The sequence below is a fragment of the Anomaloglossus baeobatrachus genome, chromosome 5, assembly GCF_048569485.1.
Source record: "Anomaloglossus baeobatrachus isolate aAnoBae1 chromosome 5, aAnoBae1.hap1, whole genome shotgun sequence".
Classification (NCBI taxonomy): Eukaryota; Metazoa; Chordata; class Amphibia; order Anura; family Aromobatidae; genus Anomaloglossus; species Anomaloglossus baeobatrachus.
Window position 1 is genome coordinate 475,374,687 of NC_134357.1, and position 17,500 is coordinate 475,392,186.

General features: G+C 43.4%; 10 non-coding genes across 10 annotated transcripts; all 10 read right to left on the reverse strand.

Moving 5' to 3' along the window:
• Nucleotides 1–40: 40 nt before the first annotated feature.
• Nucleotides 41–147, reverse strand: LOC142313510 (U6 spliceosomal RNA). The gene has a single exon (XR_012754506.1). It is a non-coding gene; the product is annotated as a U6 spliceosomal RNA (small nuclear RNA).
• A 1,738-nt stretch (nucleotides 148–1,885) lies between these two features.
• Nucleotides 1,886–1,992, reverse strand: LOC142313480 (U6 spliceosomal RNA). The gene has a single exon (XR_012754477.1). It is a non-coding gene; the product is annotated as a U6 spliceosomal RNA (small nuclear RNA).
• A 1,765-nt stretch (nucleotides 1,993–3,757) lies between these two features.
• Nucleotides 3,758–3,864, reverse strand: LOC142313511 (U6 spliceosomal RNA). The gene has a single exon (XR_012754507.1). It is a non-coding gene; the product is annotated as a U6 spliceosomal RNA (small nuclear RNA).
• Nucleotides 3,865–5,636: 1,772 nt separating this feature from the next.
• On the reverse strand, nucleotides 5,637–5,743 carry LOC142313481 (U6 spliceosomal RNA). Its single transcript, XR_012754478.1, has one exon. It is a non-coding gene; the product is annotated as a U6 spliceosomal RNA (small nuclear RNA).
• Nucleotides 5,744–7,615: 1,872 nt separating this feature from the next.
• LOC142313512 (U6 spliceosomal RNA) lies at nucleotides 7,616–7,722 on the reverse strand. Its single transcript, XR_012754508.1, has one exon. It is a non-coding gene; the product is annotated as a U6 spliceosomal RNA (small nuclear RNA).
• Nucleotides 7,723–9,491: 1,769 nt separating this feature from the next.
• Nucleotides 9,492–9,598, reverse strand: LOC142313513 (U6 spliceosomal RNA). Its single transcript, XR_012754509.1, has one exon. It is a non-coding gene; the product is annotated as a U6 spliceosomal RNA (small nuclear RNA).
• A 1,765-nt stretch (nucleotides 9,599–11,363) lies between these two features.
• On the reverse strand, nucleotides 11,364–11,470 carry LOC142313514 (U6 spliceosomal RNA). The gene has a single exon (XR_012754510.1). It is a non-coding gene; the product is annotated as a U6 spliceosomal RNA (small nuclear RNA).
• A 1,765-nt stretch (nucleotides 11,471–13,235) lies between these two features.
• LOC142313515 (U6 spliceosomal RNA) lies at nucleotides 13,236–13,342 on the reverse strand. Its single transcript, XR_012754511.1, has one exon. It is a non-coding gene; the product is annotated as a U6 spliceosomal RNA (small nuclear RNA).
• Nucleotides 13,343–15,107: 1,765 nt separating this feature from the next.
• Nucleotides 15,108–15,214, reverse strand: LOC142313517 (U6 spliceosomal RNA). Its single transcript, XR_012754513.1, has one exon. It is a non-coding gene; the product is annotated as a U6 spliceosomal RNA (small nuclear RNA).
• Nucleotides 15,215–16,977: 1,763 nt separating this feature from the next.
• LOC142313518 (U6 spliceosomal RNA) lies at nucleotides 16,978–17,084 on the reverse strand. Its single transcript, XR_012754514.1, has one exon. It is a non-coding gene; the product is annotated as a U6 spliceosomal RNA (small nuclear RNA).
• Between the last annotated feature and the right edge of the window lie 416 nt (nucleotides 17,085–17,500).

Sequence of the window (17,500 nt, forward strand, 5' to 3'; positions counted from 1 at the left end):
GTAAATGAGTGTCAAAAAAAATTGGGGTTGAGAAATGCGTCAAAATATGGAACGCTTCACGAATTTGCGTGTCATCCTTGCGCAGGGGCCATGCTAATCTTCTCTGTATCGTTCCAATTTTAGTATATGTGCTGCCGAAGCGAGCACAAACTCAGGGCCGACCTGACCGCTATATATAGTCCTGGAAGAGGGAATATTTGCAGTTAGGGAGATTTTCTTTTTTTTATCAGTAAATTCTAAAAGGTTTTGTGAAGCATTCTATGAATGTTGCAGTTAAATTGGAAAAAAATAATCAAGGGAAAAAATAAGTAATATTTTGTCACACATTAATATGCAAATGAGATCCACGCTGCACAGGATCCTGGGAGAACGTGTGGTGGCAGCTGTGGCTGTTACAGACGGCAGTGACTGTGGAATATATGGACTAGTCTATCACCTGAGGCAATTACTGCTGATCCGGGGCTTTTACCTCAGGAGTAGAGTTGAGCGGACTTCTAATAATCCTGGTCTGGCGGATCCGCCGCGGGTTGAACAATAAGTCCGGATCCGATCCGGAGTTCGGACCTATATAAGTCAATGGGGAGCGGATCCGGGACGGGAGAAAGGAGAGAGGAGAGAGAGGGAAAGGGAGAGGGAGAGAGAGAAAGGGAGTGGGAGAGAGGGAGAGAGGGAGAGAGAGAGGGAGGGAGAGAGGGGGAGAGAGAGGGAGAGAGGGAAAGAGAGGGGGAGAGAGGGAAAGAGAGAGGGAGAGGGAGAGAGAAGGAGAGACAGAGAGAGGGAGGGAGAGTGAGAGGGAGAGAGAGAGAGAGAGAGAGACCCGGATCGTGCTGCTGGATGCCCGGGTCGGGTTAGACCCGGATCGGACTCTGAAACCGGGCGGATCCGGATTTTTAAAGTTCGGGTCCGCTCAACACTAGTCTCCAGTCAAGGAGACCACCTATGCCAAAACATGGTATCCATCCACAGACAGCTGTTTTGGGTTATTTGCCCCTTGTTTTGCAGAGCGATCGCATTGTTGATCCATATAGCCCCCTAGGGGGACTAGTAAAATAAAAAAAAAAGTTTTAAAAAATAAGAAAAACCCTAAAAGTTAAAATCACCCCCCTTTCACCCCATTGAAAATGAAAGGGTTAAAAAAATAAAAAATATACACATATTTGGTGTCGCCGCGTTAAGAAATGCCCGATTTATCAACACATAAAATCAATTAACCTGATTGGTAAATGGCGTAGTGGAAAAACAATTCCAAATGCTAAAATTACGGGTTTTTTTGTCGCCGCAAGTTTTACGCAAAATGCAATAACAGGCGATCAAAATGTAGCATCTGCGCAAAAATGGTATCATTAAAAATGTCAGCTCGAGATGCAAAAAAATAAGCCCTCACTGAGCCGTAGATCCCAAAAAATGAGAATGCTATGGTTTTCGGAAAATGGCGCAAAACGTACACCACTTTTATTGGACAAGCTTTTGAATTTTTTTAACCCCTTAGATACAAGTAAACCTATAAATGTTTGGTGTCTACAAACTCGCACCGACCTCAGGCATCACACCCACACATCAGTTTTACCATATAGTGAACACGGTGAATAAAATATCCCAAAAACTATTGTGCGATCACACTTTTTTTGCAGTTTTTCCACACTTGGAATTTTGTTTGCTGTTTTCCAGTACACTATATGGTAAAACTTATGGTTTCATTTAAAAGTACAACTCGTCCTGCAAAAAACAAGCTCTCATATGGCAAGATTGACTGAAAAATAAAAAAGTTATGTCTCTCGGAAGAAGGGGAGCAAAAAACAAAACAGCAAAAACAGAAAACGCTCTGCGGCTGAAACGGTTAACTCAGTAAATGAGTGTCAAAAAAAATTGGGGTTGAGAAATGCGTCAAAATATGGAACACTTCACGAATTTGCGTGTCATCCTTGCGCAGGGGCCATGCTAATCTTCTCTGTATCGTTCCAATTTTAGTATATGTGCTGCCGAAGCGAGCACAAACTCAGGGCCGACCTGACCGCTATATATAGTCCTGGAAGAGGGAATATTTGCAGTTAGGGAGATTTTCTTTTTTTTATCAGTAAATTCTAAAAGGTTTTGTGAAGCATTCTATGAATGTTGCAGATAAATTGGAAAAAAATAATCAAGGGAAAAAATAAGTAATATTTTGTCACACATTAATATGCAAATTAGATCCACGCTGCACAGGATCCTGGGAGAACGTGTGGTGGCAGCTGTGGCTGTTACAGACGGCAGTGACTGTGGAATATATGGACAAGTCTATCACCTGAGGCAATTACTGCTGATCCGGGGCTTTTACCTCAGGAGTAGAGTTGAGCGGACTTCTAATAATCCTGGTCTGGCGGATCCGCCGCGGGTTGAACATTAAGTCCGGATCCGATCCGGAGTTCGGACCTATATAAGTCAATGGGGAGCGGATCCGGGACGGGAGAAAGGAGAGAGGAGAGAGAGGGAAAGGGAGAGGGAGAGAGAGAAAGGGAGTGGGAGAGAGGGAGAGAGGGAGGGAGAGTGGGAAAGAGAGGGAGAGAGGGAGAGAGAGAGGGAGGGAGAGAGGGGGAGAGAGAGGGAGAGAGGGAAAGAGAGGGGGAGAGTGGGAAAGAGAGAGGGAGAGGGAGAGAGAAGGAGAGACAGAGAGAGGGAGGGAGAGTGAGAGGGAGAGAGAGAGAGAGAGAGACCCGGATCGTGCTGCTGGATACCCGGGTCGGGTTAGACCCGGATCGGACTCTGAAACCGGGCGGATCCGGATTTTTAAAGTTCGGGTCCGCTCAACACTAGTCTCCAGTCAAGGAGACCACCTATGCCAAAACATGGTATCCATCCACAGACAGCTGTTTTGGGTTATTTGCCCCTTGTTTTGCAGAGCGATCGCATTGTTGATCCATATAGCCCCCTAGGGGGACTAGTAAAATAAAAAAAAAGTTTTAAAAGATAAGAAAAACCCTAAAAGTTAAAATCACCCCCCTTTCACCCCATTGAAAATGAAAGGGTTAAAAAAATAAAAAATATACACATATTTGGTATCGCCGCGTTAAGAAATGACCGATTTATCAACACATAAAATCAATTAACCTGATTGGTAAATGGCGTAGTGGAAAAACAATTCCAAATGCTAAAATTACGGGTTTTTTTGTCGCCGCAAGTTTTACGCAAAATGCAATAACAGGCGATCAAAATGTAGCATCTGCGCAAAAATGGTATCATTAAAAATGTCAGCTCGAGATGCAAAAAAATAAGCCCTCACTGAGCCGTAGATCCCAAAAAATGAGAATGCTATGGTTTTCGGAAAATGGCGCAAAACGTACACCACTTTTATTGGACAAGCTTTTGAATTTTTTTAACCCCTTAGATACAAGTGAACCTATAAATGTTTGGTGTCTACAAACTCGCACCGACCTCAGGCATCACACCCACACATCAGTTTTACCATATAGTGAACACGGTGAATAAAATATCCCAAAAACTATTGTGCGATCAAACTTTTTTTGAAGTTTTTCCACACTTGGAATTTTGTTTGCTGTTTTCCAGTACACTATATGGTAAAACTTATGGTTTCATTTAAAAGTACAACTCGTCCTGCAAAAAACAAGCTCTCATATGGCAAGATTGACTGAAAAATAAAAAAGTTATGTCTCTCGGAAGAAGGGGAGCAAAAAACAAAACAGCAAAAACAGAAAACGCTCTGCGGCTGAAACGGTTAACTCAGTAAATGAGTGTCAAAAAAAATTGGGGTTGAGAAATGCGTCAAAATATGGAACGCTTCACGAATTTGCGTGTCATCCTTGCGCAGGGGCCATGCTAATCTTCTCTGTATCGTTCCAATTTTAGTATATGTGCTGCCGAAGCGAGCACAAACTCAGGGCCGACCTGACCGCTATATATAGTCCTGGAAAAGGGAATATTTGCAGTTAGGGAGATTTTCTTTTTTTTATCAGTAAATTCTAAAAGGTTTTGTGAAGCATTCTATGAATGTTGCAGTTAAATTGGAAAAAAATAATCAAGGGAAAAAATAAGTAATATTTTGTCACACATTAATATGCAAATTAGATCCACGCTGCACAGGATCCTGGAAGAACGTGTGGTGGCAGCTGTGGCTGTTACAGACGGCAGTGACTGTGGAATATATGGACAAGTCTATCACCTGAGGCAATTACTGCTGATCCGGGGCTTTTACCTCAGGAGTAGAGTTGAGCGGACTTCTAATAATCCTGGTCTGGCGGATCCGCCGCGGGTTGAACAATAAGTCCGGATCCGATCCGGAGTTCGGACCTATATAAGTCAATGGGGTGCGGATCCGGGACGGGAGAAAGGAGAGAGGAGAGAGAGGGAAAGGGAGAGGGAGAGAGAGAAAGGGAGTGGGAGAGAGGGAGAGAGGGAGGGAGAGTGGGAAAGAGAGAGAGAGGGAAAGAGGGAGAGAGGGAGAGAGAGAGAGGGAGAGAGGGAAAGAGAGAGGGAAACAGAGGGGGAGAGAGGGAAAGAGAGAGGGAGAGGGAGAGAGAAGGAGAGACAGAGAGAGGGAGGGAGAGTGAGAGGGAGAGAGAGAGAGAGAGAGAGACCCGGATCGTGCTGCTGGATGCCCGGGTCGGGTTAGACCCGGATCGGACTCTGAAACCGGGCGGATCCGGATTTTTAAAGTTCGGGTCCGCTCAACACTAGTCTCCAGTCAAGGAGACCACCTATGCCAAAACATGGTATCCATCCACAGACAGCTGTTTTGGGTTATTTGCCCCTTGTTTTGCAGAGCGATCGCATTGTTGATCCATATAGCCCCCTAGGGGGACTAGTAAAATAAAAAAAAAAGTTTTAAAAAATAAGAAAAACCCTAAAAGTTAAAATCACCCCCCTTTCACCCCATTGAAAATGAAAGGGTTAAAAAAATAAAAAATATACACATATTTGGTGTCGCCGCGTTAAGAAATGCCCGATTTATCAACACATAAAATCAATTAACCTGATTGGTAAATGGCGTAGTGGAAAAACAATTCCAAATGCTAAAATTACGGGTTTTTTTGTCGCCGCAAGTTTTACGCAAAATGCAATAACAGGCGATCAAAATGTAGCATCTGCGCAAAAATGGTATCATTAAAAATGTCAGCTCGAGATGCAAAAAAATAAGCCCTCACTGAGCCGTAGATCCCAAAAAATGAGAATGCTATGGTTTTCGGAAAATGGCGCAAAACGTACACCACTTTTATTGGACAAGCTTTTGAATTTTTTTAACCCCTTAGATACAAGTAAACCTATAAATGTTTGGTGTCTACAAACTCGCACCGACCTCAGGCATCACACCCACACATCAGTTTTACCATATAGTGAACACGGTGAATAAAATATCCCAAAAACTATTGTGCGATCACACTTTTTTTGCAGTTTTTCCACACTTGGAATTTTGTTTGCTGTTTTCCAGAACACTATATGGTAAAACTTATGGTTTCATTTAAAAGTACAACTCGTCCTGCAAAAAACAAGCTCTCATATGGCAAGATTGACTGAAAAATAAAAAAGTTATGTCTCTCGGAAGAAGGGGAGCAAAAAACAAAACAGCAAAAACAGAAAACGCTCTGCGGCTGAAACGGTTAACTCAGTAAATGAGTGTCAAAAAAAATTGGGGTTGAGAAATGCGTCAAAATATGGAACACTTCACGAATTTGCGTGTCATCCTTGCGCAGGGGCCATGCTAATCTTCTCTGTATCGTTCCAATTTTAGTATATGTGCTGCCGAAGCGAGCACAAACTCAGGGCCGACCTGACCGCTATATATAGTCCTGGAAGAGGGAATATTTGCAGTTAGGGAGATTTTCTTTTTTTTATCAGTAAATTCTAAAAGGTTTTGTGAAGCATTCTATGAATGTTGCAGATAAATTGGAAAAAAATAATCAAGGGAAAAAATAAGTAATATTTTGTCACACATTAATATGCAAATTAGATCCACGCTGCACAGGATCCTGGGAGAACGTGTGGTGGCAGCTGTGGCTGTTACAGACGGCAGTGACTGTGGAATATATGGACAAGTCTATCACCTGAGGCAATTACTGCTGATCCGGGGCTTTTACCTCAGGAGTAGAGTTGAGCGGACTTCTAATAATCCTGGTCTGGCGGATCCGCCGCGGGTTGAACATTAAGTCCGGATCCGATCCGGAGTTCGGACCTATATAAGTCAATGGGGAGCGGATCCGGGACGGGAGAAAGGAGAGAGGAGAGAGAGGGAAAGGGAGAGGGAGAGAGAGAAAGGGAGTGGGAGAGAGGGAGAGAGGGAGGGAGAGTGGGAAAGAGAGGGAGAGAGGGAGAGAGAGAGGGAGGGAGAGAGGGGGAGAGGGAGGGAGAGTGGGAAAGAGAGGGAGAGGGAAAGAGGGAGAGAGGGAGAGAGGGGGAGAGAGAGGGAGAGAGAGAGGGAGGGAGGGAGGGAGAGAGGGGGAGAGAGAGGGAGAGAGGGAAAGAGAGGGGGAGAGAGGGAAAGAGAGAGGGAGAGGGAGAGAGAAGGAGAGACAGAGAGAGGGAGGGAGAGTGAGAGGGAGAGAGAGAGAGAGAGAGAGACCCGGATCGTGCTGCTGGATACTCGGGTCGGGTTAGACCCGGATCGGACTCTGAAACCGGGCGGATCCGGATTTTTAAAGTTCGGGTCCACTCAACACTAGTCTCCAGTCAAGGAGACCACCTATGCCAAAACATGGTATCCATCCACAGACAGCTGTTTTGGGTTATTTGCCCCTTGTTTTGCAGAGCGATCGCATTGTTGATCCATATAGCCCCCTAGGGGGACTAGTAAAATAAAAAAAAAAGTTTTAAAAAATAAGAAAAACCCTAAAAGTTAAAATCACCCCCCTTTCACCCCATTGAAAATGAAAGGGTTAAAAAAATAAAAAATATACACATATTTGGTATCGCCGCGTTAAGAAATGCCCGATTTATCAACACATAAAATCAATTAACCTGATTGGTAAATGGCGTAGTGGAAAAACAATTCCAAATGCTAAAATTACGGGTTTTTTTGTCGCCGCAAGTTTTACGCAAAATGCAATAACAGGCGATCAAAATGTAGCATCTGCGCAAAAATGGTATCATTAAAAATGTCAGCTCGAGATGCAAAAAAATAAGCCCTCACTGAGCCGTAGATCCCAAAAAATGAGAATGCTATGGTTTTCGGAAAATGGCGCAAAACAAACACCACTTTTATTGGACAAGCTTTTGAATTTTTTTAACCCCTTAGATACAAGTAAACCTATAAATGTTTGGTGTCTACAAACTCGCACCGACCTCAGGCATCACACCCACACATCAGTTTTACCATATAGTGAACACGGTGAATAAAATATCCCAAAAACTATTGTGCGATCACACTTTTTTTGCAGTTTTTCCACACTTGGAATTTTGTTTGCTGTTTTCCAGTACACTATATGGTAAAACTTATGGTTTCATTTAAAAGTACAACTCGTCCTGCAAAAAACAAGCTCTCATATGGCAAGATTGACTGAAAAATAAAAAAGTTATGTCTCTCGGAAGAAGGGGAGCAAAAAACAAAACAGCAAAAACAGAAAACGCTCTGCGGCTGAAACGGTTAACTCAGTAAATGAGTGTCAAAAAAAATTGGGGTTGAGAAATGCGTCAAAATATGGAACGCTTCACGAATTTGCGTGTCATCCTTGCGCAGGGGCCATGCTAATCTTCTCTGTATCGTTCCAATTTTAGTATATGTGCTGCCGAAGCGAGCACAAACTCAGGGCCGACCTGACCGCTATATATAGTCCTGGAAGAGGGAATATTTGCAGTTAGGGAGATTTTCTTTTTTTTATCAGTAAATTCTAAAAGGTTTTGTGAAGCATTCTATGAATGTTGCAGTTAAATTGGAAAAAAATAATCAAGGGAAAAAATAAGTAATATTTTGTCACACATTAATATGCAAATGAGATCCACGCTGCACAGGATCCTGGGAGAACGTGTGGTGGCAGCTGTGGCTGTTACAGACGGCAGTGACTGTGGAATATATGGACAAGTCTATCACCTGAGGCAATTACTGCTGATCCGGGGCTTTTACCTCAGGAGTAGAGTTGAGCGGACTTCTAATAATCCTGGTCTGGCGGATCCGCCGCGGGTTGAACAATAAGTCCGGATCCGATCCGGAGTTCGGACCTATATAAGTCAATGGGGAGCGGATCCGGGACGGGAGAAAGGAGAGAGGAGAGAGAGGGAAAGGGAGAGGGAGAGAGAGAAAGGGAGTGGGAGAGAGGGAGAGAGGGAGGGAGAGTGGGAAAGAGAGGGAGAGAGGGAGAGAGAGAGGGAGGGAGAGAGGGGGAGAGAGAGGGAGAGAGGGAAAGAGAGGGGGAGAGTGGGAAAGAGAGAGGGAGAGGGAGAGAGAAGGAGAGACAGAGAGAGGGAGGGAGAGTGAGAGGGAGAGAGAGAGAGAGAGAGAGACCCGGATCGTGCTGCTGGATACCCGGGTCGGGTTAGACCCGGATCGGACTCTGAAACCGGGCGGATCCGGATTTTTAAAGTTCGGGTCCGCTCAACACTAGTCTCCAGTCAAGGAGACCACCTATGCCAAAACATGGTATCCATCCACAGACAGCTGTTTTGCGTTATTTGCCCCTTGTTTTGCAGAGCGATCGCATTGTTGATCCATATAGCCCCCTAGGGGGACTAGTAAAATAAAAAAAAAAAGTTTTAAAAAATAAGAAAAACCCTAAAAGTTAAAATCACCCCCCTTTCACCCCATTGAAAATGAAAGGGTTAAAAAAATAAAAAATATACACATATTTGGTATCGCCGCGTTAAGAAATGCCCGATTTATCAACACATAAAATCAATTAACCTGATTGGTAAATGGCGCAGTGGAAAAACAATTCCAAATGCTAAAGTTACGGGTTTTTTTGTCGCCGCAAGTTTTACGCAAAATGCAATAACAGGCGATCAAAATGTAGCATCTGCGCAAAAATGGTATCATTAAAAATGTCAGCTCGAGATGCAAAAAAATAAGCCCTCACTGAGCCGTAGATCCCAAAAAATGAGAATGCTATGGTTTTCGGAAAATGGCGCAAAACGTACACCACTTTTATTGGACAAGCTTTTGAATTTTTTTAACCCCTTAGATACAAGTAAACCTATAAATGTTTGGTGTCTACAAACTCGCACCGACCTCAGGCATCACACCCACACATCAGTTTTACCATATAGTGAACACGGTGAATAAAATATCCCAAAAACTATTGTGCGATCACACTTTTTTTGCAGTTTTTCCACACTTGGAATTTTGTTTGCTGTTTTCCAGTACACTATATGGTAAAACTTATGGTTTCATTTAAAAGTACAACTCGTCCTGCAAAAAACAAGCTCTCATATGGCAAGATTGACTGAAAAATAAAAAAGTTATGTCTCTCGGAAGAAGGGGAGCAAAAAACAAAACAGCAAAAACAGAAAACGCTCTGCGGCTGAAACGGTTAACTCAGTAAATGAGTGTCAAAAAAAATTGGGGTTGAGAAATGCGTCAAAATATGGAACGCTTCACGAATTTGCGTGTCATCCTTGCGCAGGGGCCATGCTAATCTTCTCTGTATCGTTCCAATTTTAGTATATGTGCTGCCGAAGCGAGCACAAACTCAGGGCAGACCTGACCGCTATATATAGTCCTGGAAGAGGGAATATTTGCAGTTAGGGAGATTTTCTTTTTTTTATCAGTAAATTCTAAAAGGTTTTGTGAAGCATTCTATGAATGTTGCAGATAAATTGGAAAAAAATAATCAAGGGAAAAAATAAGTAATATTTTGTCACACATTAATATGCAAATTAGATCCACGCTGCACAGGATCCTGGGAGAACGTGTGGTGGCAGCTGTGGCTGTTACAGACGGCAGTGACTGTGGAATATATGGACAAGTCTATCACCTGAGGCAATTACTGCTGATCCGGGGCTTTTACCTCAGGAGTAGAGTTGAGCGGACTTCTAATAATCCTGGTCTGGCGGATCCGCCGCGGGTTGAACATTAAGTCCGGATCCGATCCGGAGTTCGGACCTATATAAGTCAATGGGGAGCGGATCCGGGACGGGAGAAAGGAGAGAGGAGAGAGAGGGAAAGGGAGAGGGAGAGAGAGAAAGGGAGTGGGAGAGAGGGAGAGAGGGAGGGAGAGTGGGAAAGAGAGGGAGAGAGGGAGAGAGAGAGGGAGGGAGAGAGGGGGAGAGAGAGGGAGAGAGGGAAAGAGAGGGGGAGAGTGGGAAAGAGAGAGGGAGAGGGAGAGAGAAGGAGAGACAGAGAGAGGGAGGGAGAGTGAGAGGGAGAGAGAGAGAGAGAGAGACCCGGATCGTGCTGCTGGATACCCGGGTCGGGTTAGACCCGGATCGGACTCTGAAACCGGGCGGATCCGGATTTTTAAAGTTCGGGTCCGCTCAACACTAGTCTCCAGTCAAGGAGACCACCTATGCCAAAACATGGTATCCATCCACAGACAGCTGTTTTGGGTTATTTGCCCCTTGTTTTGCAGAGCGATCGCATTGTTGATCCATATAGCCCCCTAGGGGGACTAGTAAAATAAAAAAAAAGTTTTAAAAGATAAGAAAAACCCTAAAAGTTAAAATCACCCCCCTTTCACCCCATTGAAAATGAAAGGGTTAAAAAAATAAAAAATATACACATATTTGGTATCGCCGCGTTAAGAAATGACCGATTTATCAACACATAAAATCAATTAACCTGATTGGTAAATGGCGTAGTGGAAAAACAATTCCAAATGCTAAAATTACGGGTTTTTTTGTCGCCGCAAGTTTTACGCAAAATGCAATAACAGGCGATCAAAATGTAGCATCTGCGCAAAAATGGTATCATTAAAAATGTCAGCTCGAGATGCAAAAAAATAAGCCCTCACTGAGCCGTAGATCCCAAAAAATGAGAATGCTATGGTTTTCGGAAAATGGCGCAAAACGTACACCACTTTTATTGGACAAGCTTTTGAATTTTTTTAACCCCTTAGATACAAGTAAACCTATAAATGTTTGGTGTCTACAAACTCGCACCGACCTCAGGCATCACACCCACACATCAGTTTTACCATATAGTGAACACGGTGAATAAAATATCCCAAAAACTATTGTGCGATCAAACTTTTTTTGAAGTTTTTCCACACTTGGAATTTTGTTTGCTGTTTTCCAGTACACTATATGGTAAAACTTATGGTTTCATTTAAAAGTACAACTCGTCCTGCAAAAAACAAGCTCTCATATGGCAAGATTGACTGAAAAATAAAAAAGTTATGTCTCTCGGAAGAAGGGGAGCAAAAAACAAAACAGCAAAAACAGAAAACGCTCTGCGGCTGAAACGGTTAACTCAGTAAATGAGTGTCAAAAAAAATTGGGGTTGAGAAATGCGTCAAAATATGGAACGCTTCACGAATTTGCGTGTCATCCTTGCGCAGGGGCCATGCTAATCTTCTCTGTATCGTTCCAATTTTAGTATATGTGCTGCCGAAGCGAGCACAAACTCAGGGCCGACCTGACCGCTATATATAGTCCTGGAAGAGGGAATATTTGCAGTTAGGGAGATTTTCTTTTTTTTATCAGTAAATTCTAAAAGGTTTTGTGAAGCATTCTATGAATGTTGCAGATAAATTGGAAAAAAATAATCAAGGGAAAAAATAAGTAATATTTTGTCACACATTAATATGCAAATTAGATCCACGCTGCACAGGATCCTGGGAGAACGTGTGGTGGCAGCTGTGGCTGTTACAGACGGCAGTGACTGTGGAATATATGGACAAGTCTATCACCTGAGGCAATTACTGCTGATCCGGGGCTTTTACCTCAGGAGTAGAGTTGAGCGGACTTCTAATAATCCTGGTCTGGCGGATCCGCCGCGGGTTGAACATTAAGTCCGGATCCGATCCGGAGTTCGGACCCTATATAAGTCAATGGGGAGCGGATCCGGGACGGGAGAAAGGAGAGAGGAGAGAGAGGGAAAGGGAGAGGGAGAGAGAGAAAGGGAGTGGGAGAGAGGGAGAGAGGGAGGGAGAGTGGGAAAGAGAGGGAGAGAGGGAGAGAGAGAGGGAGGGAGAGAGGGGGAGAGAGAGGGAGAGAGGGAAAGAGAGGGGAGAGTGGGAAAGAGAGAGGGAGAGGGAGAGAGAAGGAGAGACAGAGAGAGGGAGGGAGAGTGAGAGGGAGAGAGAGAGAGAGAGAGACCCGGATCGTGCTGCTGGATACCCGGGTCGGGTTAGACCCGGATCGGACTCTGAAACCGGGCGGATCCGGATTTTTAAAGTTCGGGTCCGCTCAACACTAGTCTCCAGTCAAGGAGACCACCTATGCCAAAACATGGTATCCATCCACAGACAGCTGTTTTGGGTTATTTGCCCCTTGTTTTGCAGAGCGATCGCATTGTTGATCCATATAGCCCCCTAGGGGGACTAGTAAAATAAAAAAAAAGTTTTAAAAGATAAGAAAAACCCTAAAAGTTAAAATCACCCCCCTTTCACCCCATTGAAAATGAAAGGGTTAAAAAAATAAAAAATATACACATATTTGGTATCGCCGCGTTAAGAAATGACCGATTTATCAACACATAAAATCAATTAACCTGATTGGTAAATGGCGTAGTGGAAAAACAATTCCAAATGCTAAAATTACGGGTTTTTTTGTCGCCGCAAGTTTTACGCAAAATGCAATAACAGGCGATCAAAATGTAGCATCTGCGCAAAAATGGTATCATTAAAAATGTCAGCTCGAGATGCAAAAAAATAAGCCCTCACTGAGCCGTAGATCCCAAAAAATGAGAATGCTATGGTTTTCGGAAAATGGCGCAAAACGTACACCACTTTTATTGGACAAGCTTTTGAATTTTTTTAACCCCTTAGATACAAGTAAACCTATAAATGTTTGGTGTCTACAAACTCGCACCGACCTCAGGCATCACACCCACACATCAGTTTTACCATATAGTGAACACGGTGAATAAAATATCCCAAAAACTATTGTGCGATCAAACTTTTTTTGAAGTTTTTCCACACTTGGAATTTTGTTTGCTGTTTTCCAGTACACTATATGGTAAAACTTATGGTTTCATTTAAAAGTACAACTCGTCCTGCAAAAAACAAGCTCTCATATGGCAAGATTGACTGAAAAATAAAAAAGTTATGTCTCTCGGAAGAAGGGGAGCAAAAAACAAAACAGCAAAAACAGAAAACGCTCTGCGGCTGAAACGGTTAACTCAGTAAATGAGTGTCAAAAAAAATTGGGGTTGAGAAATGCGTCAAAATATGGAACGCTTCACGAATTTGCGTGTCATCCTTGCGCAGGGGCCATGCTAATCTTCTCTGTATCGTTCCAATTTTAGTATATGTGCTGCCGAAGCGAGCACAAACTCAGGGCCGACCTGACCGCTATATATAGTCCTGGAAGAGGGAATATTTGCAGTTAGGGAGATTTTCTTTTTTTTATCAGTAAATTCTAAAAGGTTTTGTGAAGCATTCTATGAATGTTGCAGATAAATTGGAAAAAAATAATCAAGGGAAAAAATAAGTAATATTTTGTCACACATTAATATGCAAATTAGATCCACGCTGCACAGGATCCTGGGAGAACGTGTGGTGGCAGCTGTGGCTGTTACAGATGGCAGTGACTGTGGAATATATGGACAAGTCTATCACCTGAGGCAATTACTGCTGATCCGGGGCTTTTACCTCAGGAGTAGAGTTGAGCGGACTTCTAATAATCCTGGTCTGGCGGATCCGCCGCGGGTTGAACATTAAGTCCGGATCCGATCCGGAGTTCGGACCTATATAAGTCAATGGGGAGCGGATCCGGGACGGGAGAAAGGAGAGAGGAGAGAGAGGGAAAGGGAGAGGGAGAGAGAGAAAGGGAGTGGGAGAGAGGGAGAGAGGGAGGGAGAGTGGGAAAGAGAGGGAGAGAGGGAGAGAGAGAGGGAGGGAGAGAGGGGGAGAGAGAGGGAGAGAGGGAAAGAGAGGGGGAGAGTGGGAAAGAGAGAGGGAGAGGGAGAGAGAAGGAGAGACAGAGAGAGGGAGGGAGAGTGAGAGGGAGAGAGAGAGAGAGAGAGACCCGGATCGTGCTGCTGGATACCCGGGTCGGGTTAGACCCGGATCGGACTCTGAAACCGGGCGGATCCGGATTTTTAAAGTTCGGGTCCGCTCAACACTAGTCTCCAGTCAAGGAGACCACCTATGCCAAAACATGGTATCCATCCACAGACAGCTGTTTTGGGTTATTTGCCCCTTGTTTTGCAGAGCGATCGCATTGTTGATCCATATAGCCCCCTAGGGGGACTAGTAAAATAAAAAAAAAGTTTTAAAAGATAAGAAAAACCCTAAAAGTTAAAATCACCCCCCTTTCACCCCATTGAAAATGAAAGGGTTAAAAAAATAAAAAATATACACATATTTGGTATCGCCGCGTTAAGAAATGACCGATTTATCAACACATAAAATCAATTAACCTGATTGGTAAATGGCGTAGTGGAAAAACAATTCCAAATGCTAAAATTACGGGTTTTTTTGTCGCCGCAAGTTTTACGCAAAATGCAATAACAGGCGATCAAAATGTAGCATCTGCGCAAAAATGGTATCATTAAAAATGTCAGCTCGAGATGCAAAAAAATAAGCCCTCACTGAGCCGTAGATCCCAAAAAATGAGAATGCTATGGTTTTCGGAAAATGGCGCAAAACGTACACCACTTTTATTGGACAAGCTTTTGAATTTTTTTAACCCCTTAGATACAAGTAAACCTATAAATGTTTGGTGTCTACAAACTCGCACCGACCTCAGGCATCACACCCACACATCAGTTTTACCATATAGTGAACACGGTGAATAAAATATCCCAAAAACTATTGTGCGATCAAACTTTTTTTGAAGTTTTTCCACACTTGGAATTTTGTTTGCTGTTTTCCAGTACACTATATGGTAAAACTTATGGTTTCATTTAAAAGTACAACTCGTCCTGCAAAAAACAAGCTCTCATATGGCAAGATTGACTGAAAAATAAAAAAGTTATGTCTCTCGGAAGAAGGGGAGCAAAAAACAAAACAGCAAAAACAGAAAACGCTCTGCGGCTGAAACGGTTAACTCAGTAAATGAGTGTCAAAAAAAATTGGGGTTGAGAAATGCGTCAAAATATGGAACGCTTCACGAATTTGCGTGTCATCCTTGCGCAGGGGCCATGCTAATCTTCTCTGTATCGTTCCAATTTTAGTATATGTGCTGCCGAAGCGAGCACAAACTCAGGGCCGACCTGACCGCTATATATAGTCCTGGAAGAGGGAATATTTGCAGTTAGGGAGATTTTCTTTTTTTTATCAGTAAATTCTAAAAGGTTTTGTGAAGCATTCTATGAATGTTGCAGATAAATTGGAAAAAAATAATCAAGGGAAAAAATAAGTAATATTTTGTCACACATTAATATGCAAATTAGATCCACGCTGCACAGGATCCTGGGAGAACGTGTGGTGGCAGCTGTGGCTGTTACAGACGGCAGTGACTGTGGAATATATGGACAAGTCTATCACCTGAGGCAATTACTGCTGATCCGGGGCTTTTACCTCAGGAGTAGAGTTGAGCGGACTTCTAATAATCCTGGTCTGGCGGATCCGCCGCGGGTTGAACATTAAGTCCGGATCCGATCCGGAGTTCGGACCTATATAAGTCAATGGGGAGCGGATCCGGGACGGGAGAAAGGAGAGAGGAGAGAGAGGGAAAGGGAGAGGGAGAGAGAGAAAGGGAGTGGGAGAGAGGGAGAGAGGGAGGGAGAGTGGGAAAGAGAGGGAGAGAGGGAGAGAGAGAGGGAGGGAGAGAGGGGGAGAGAGAGGGAGAGAGGGAAAGAGAGGGGGAGAGTGGGAAAGAGAGAGGGAGAGGGAGAGAGAAGGAGAGACAGAGAGAGGGAGGGAGAGTGAGAGGGAGAGAGAGAGAGAGAGAGACCCGGATCGTGCTGCTGGATACCCGGGTCGGGTTAGACCCGGATCGGACTCTGAAACCGGGCGGATCCGGATTTTTAAAGTTCGGGTCCGCTCAACACTAGTCTCCAGTCAAGGAGACCACCTATGCCAAAACATGGTATCCATCCACAGACAGCTGTTTTGGGTTATTTGCCCCTTGTTTTGCAGAGCGATCGCATTGTTGATCCATATAGCCCCCTAGGGGGACTAGTAAAATAAAAAAAAAGTTTTAAAAGATAAGAAAAACCCTAAAAGTTAAAATCACCCCCCTTTCACCCCATTGAAAATGAAAGGGTTAAAAAATAAAAAATATACACATATTTGGTATCGCCGCGTTAAGAAATGACCGATTTATCAACACATAAAATCAATTAACCTGATTGGTAAATGGCGTAGTGGAAAAACAATTCCAAATGCTAAAATTACGGGTTTTTTTGTCGCCGCAAGTTTTACGCAAAATGCAATAACAGGCGATCAAAATGTAGCATCTGCGCAAAAATGGTATCATTAAAAATGTCAGCTCGAGATGCAAAAAATAAGCCCTCACTGAGCCGTAGATCCCAAAAAATGAGAATGCTATGGTTTTCGGAAAATGGCGCAAAACGTACACCACTTTTATTGGACAAGCTTTTGAATTTTTTTAACCCCTTAGATACAAGTAAACCTATAAATGTTTGGTGTCTACAAACTCGCACCGACCTCAGGCATCACACCCACACATCAGTTTTACCATATAGTGAACACGGTGAATAAAATATCCCAAAAACTATTGTGCGATCAAACTTTTTTTGAAGTTTTTCCACACTTGGAATTTTGTTTGCTGTTTTCCAGTACACTATATGGTAAAACTTATGGTTTCATTTAAAAGTACAACTCGTCCTGCAAAAAACAAGCTCTCATATGGCAAGATTGACTGAAAAATAAAAAAGTTATGTCTCTCGGAAGAAGGGGAGCAAAAAACAAAACAGCAAAAACAGAAAACGCTCTGCGGCTGAAACGGTTAACTCAGTAAATGAGTGTCAAAAAAAATTGGGGTTGAGAAATGCGTCAAAATATGGAACGCTTCACGAATTTGCGTGTCATCCTTGCGCAGGGGCCATGCTAATCTTCTCTGTATCGTTCCAATTTTAGTATATGTGCTGCCGAAGCGAGCACAAACTCAGGGCCGACCTGACCGCTATATATAGTCCTGGAAGAGGGAATATTTGCAGTTAGGGAGATTTTCTTTTTTTTATCAGTAAATTCTAAAAGGTTTTGTGAAGCATTCTATGAATGTTGCAGTTAAATTGGAAAAAAATAATCAAGGGAAAAAATAAGTAATATTTTGTCACACATTAATATGCAAATTAGATCCACGCTGCACAGGATCCTGGGAGAACGTGTGGTGGCAGCTGTGGCTGTTACAGACGGCAGTGACTGTGGAATATATGGACAAGTCTATCACCTGAGGCAATTACTGCTGATCCGGGGCTTTTACCTCAGGAGTAGAGTTGAGCGGACTTCTAATAATCCTGGTCTGGCGGATCCGCCGCGGGTTGAACAATAAGTCCGGATCCGATCCGGAGTTCGGA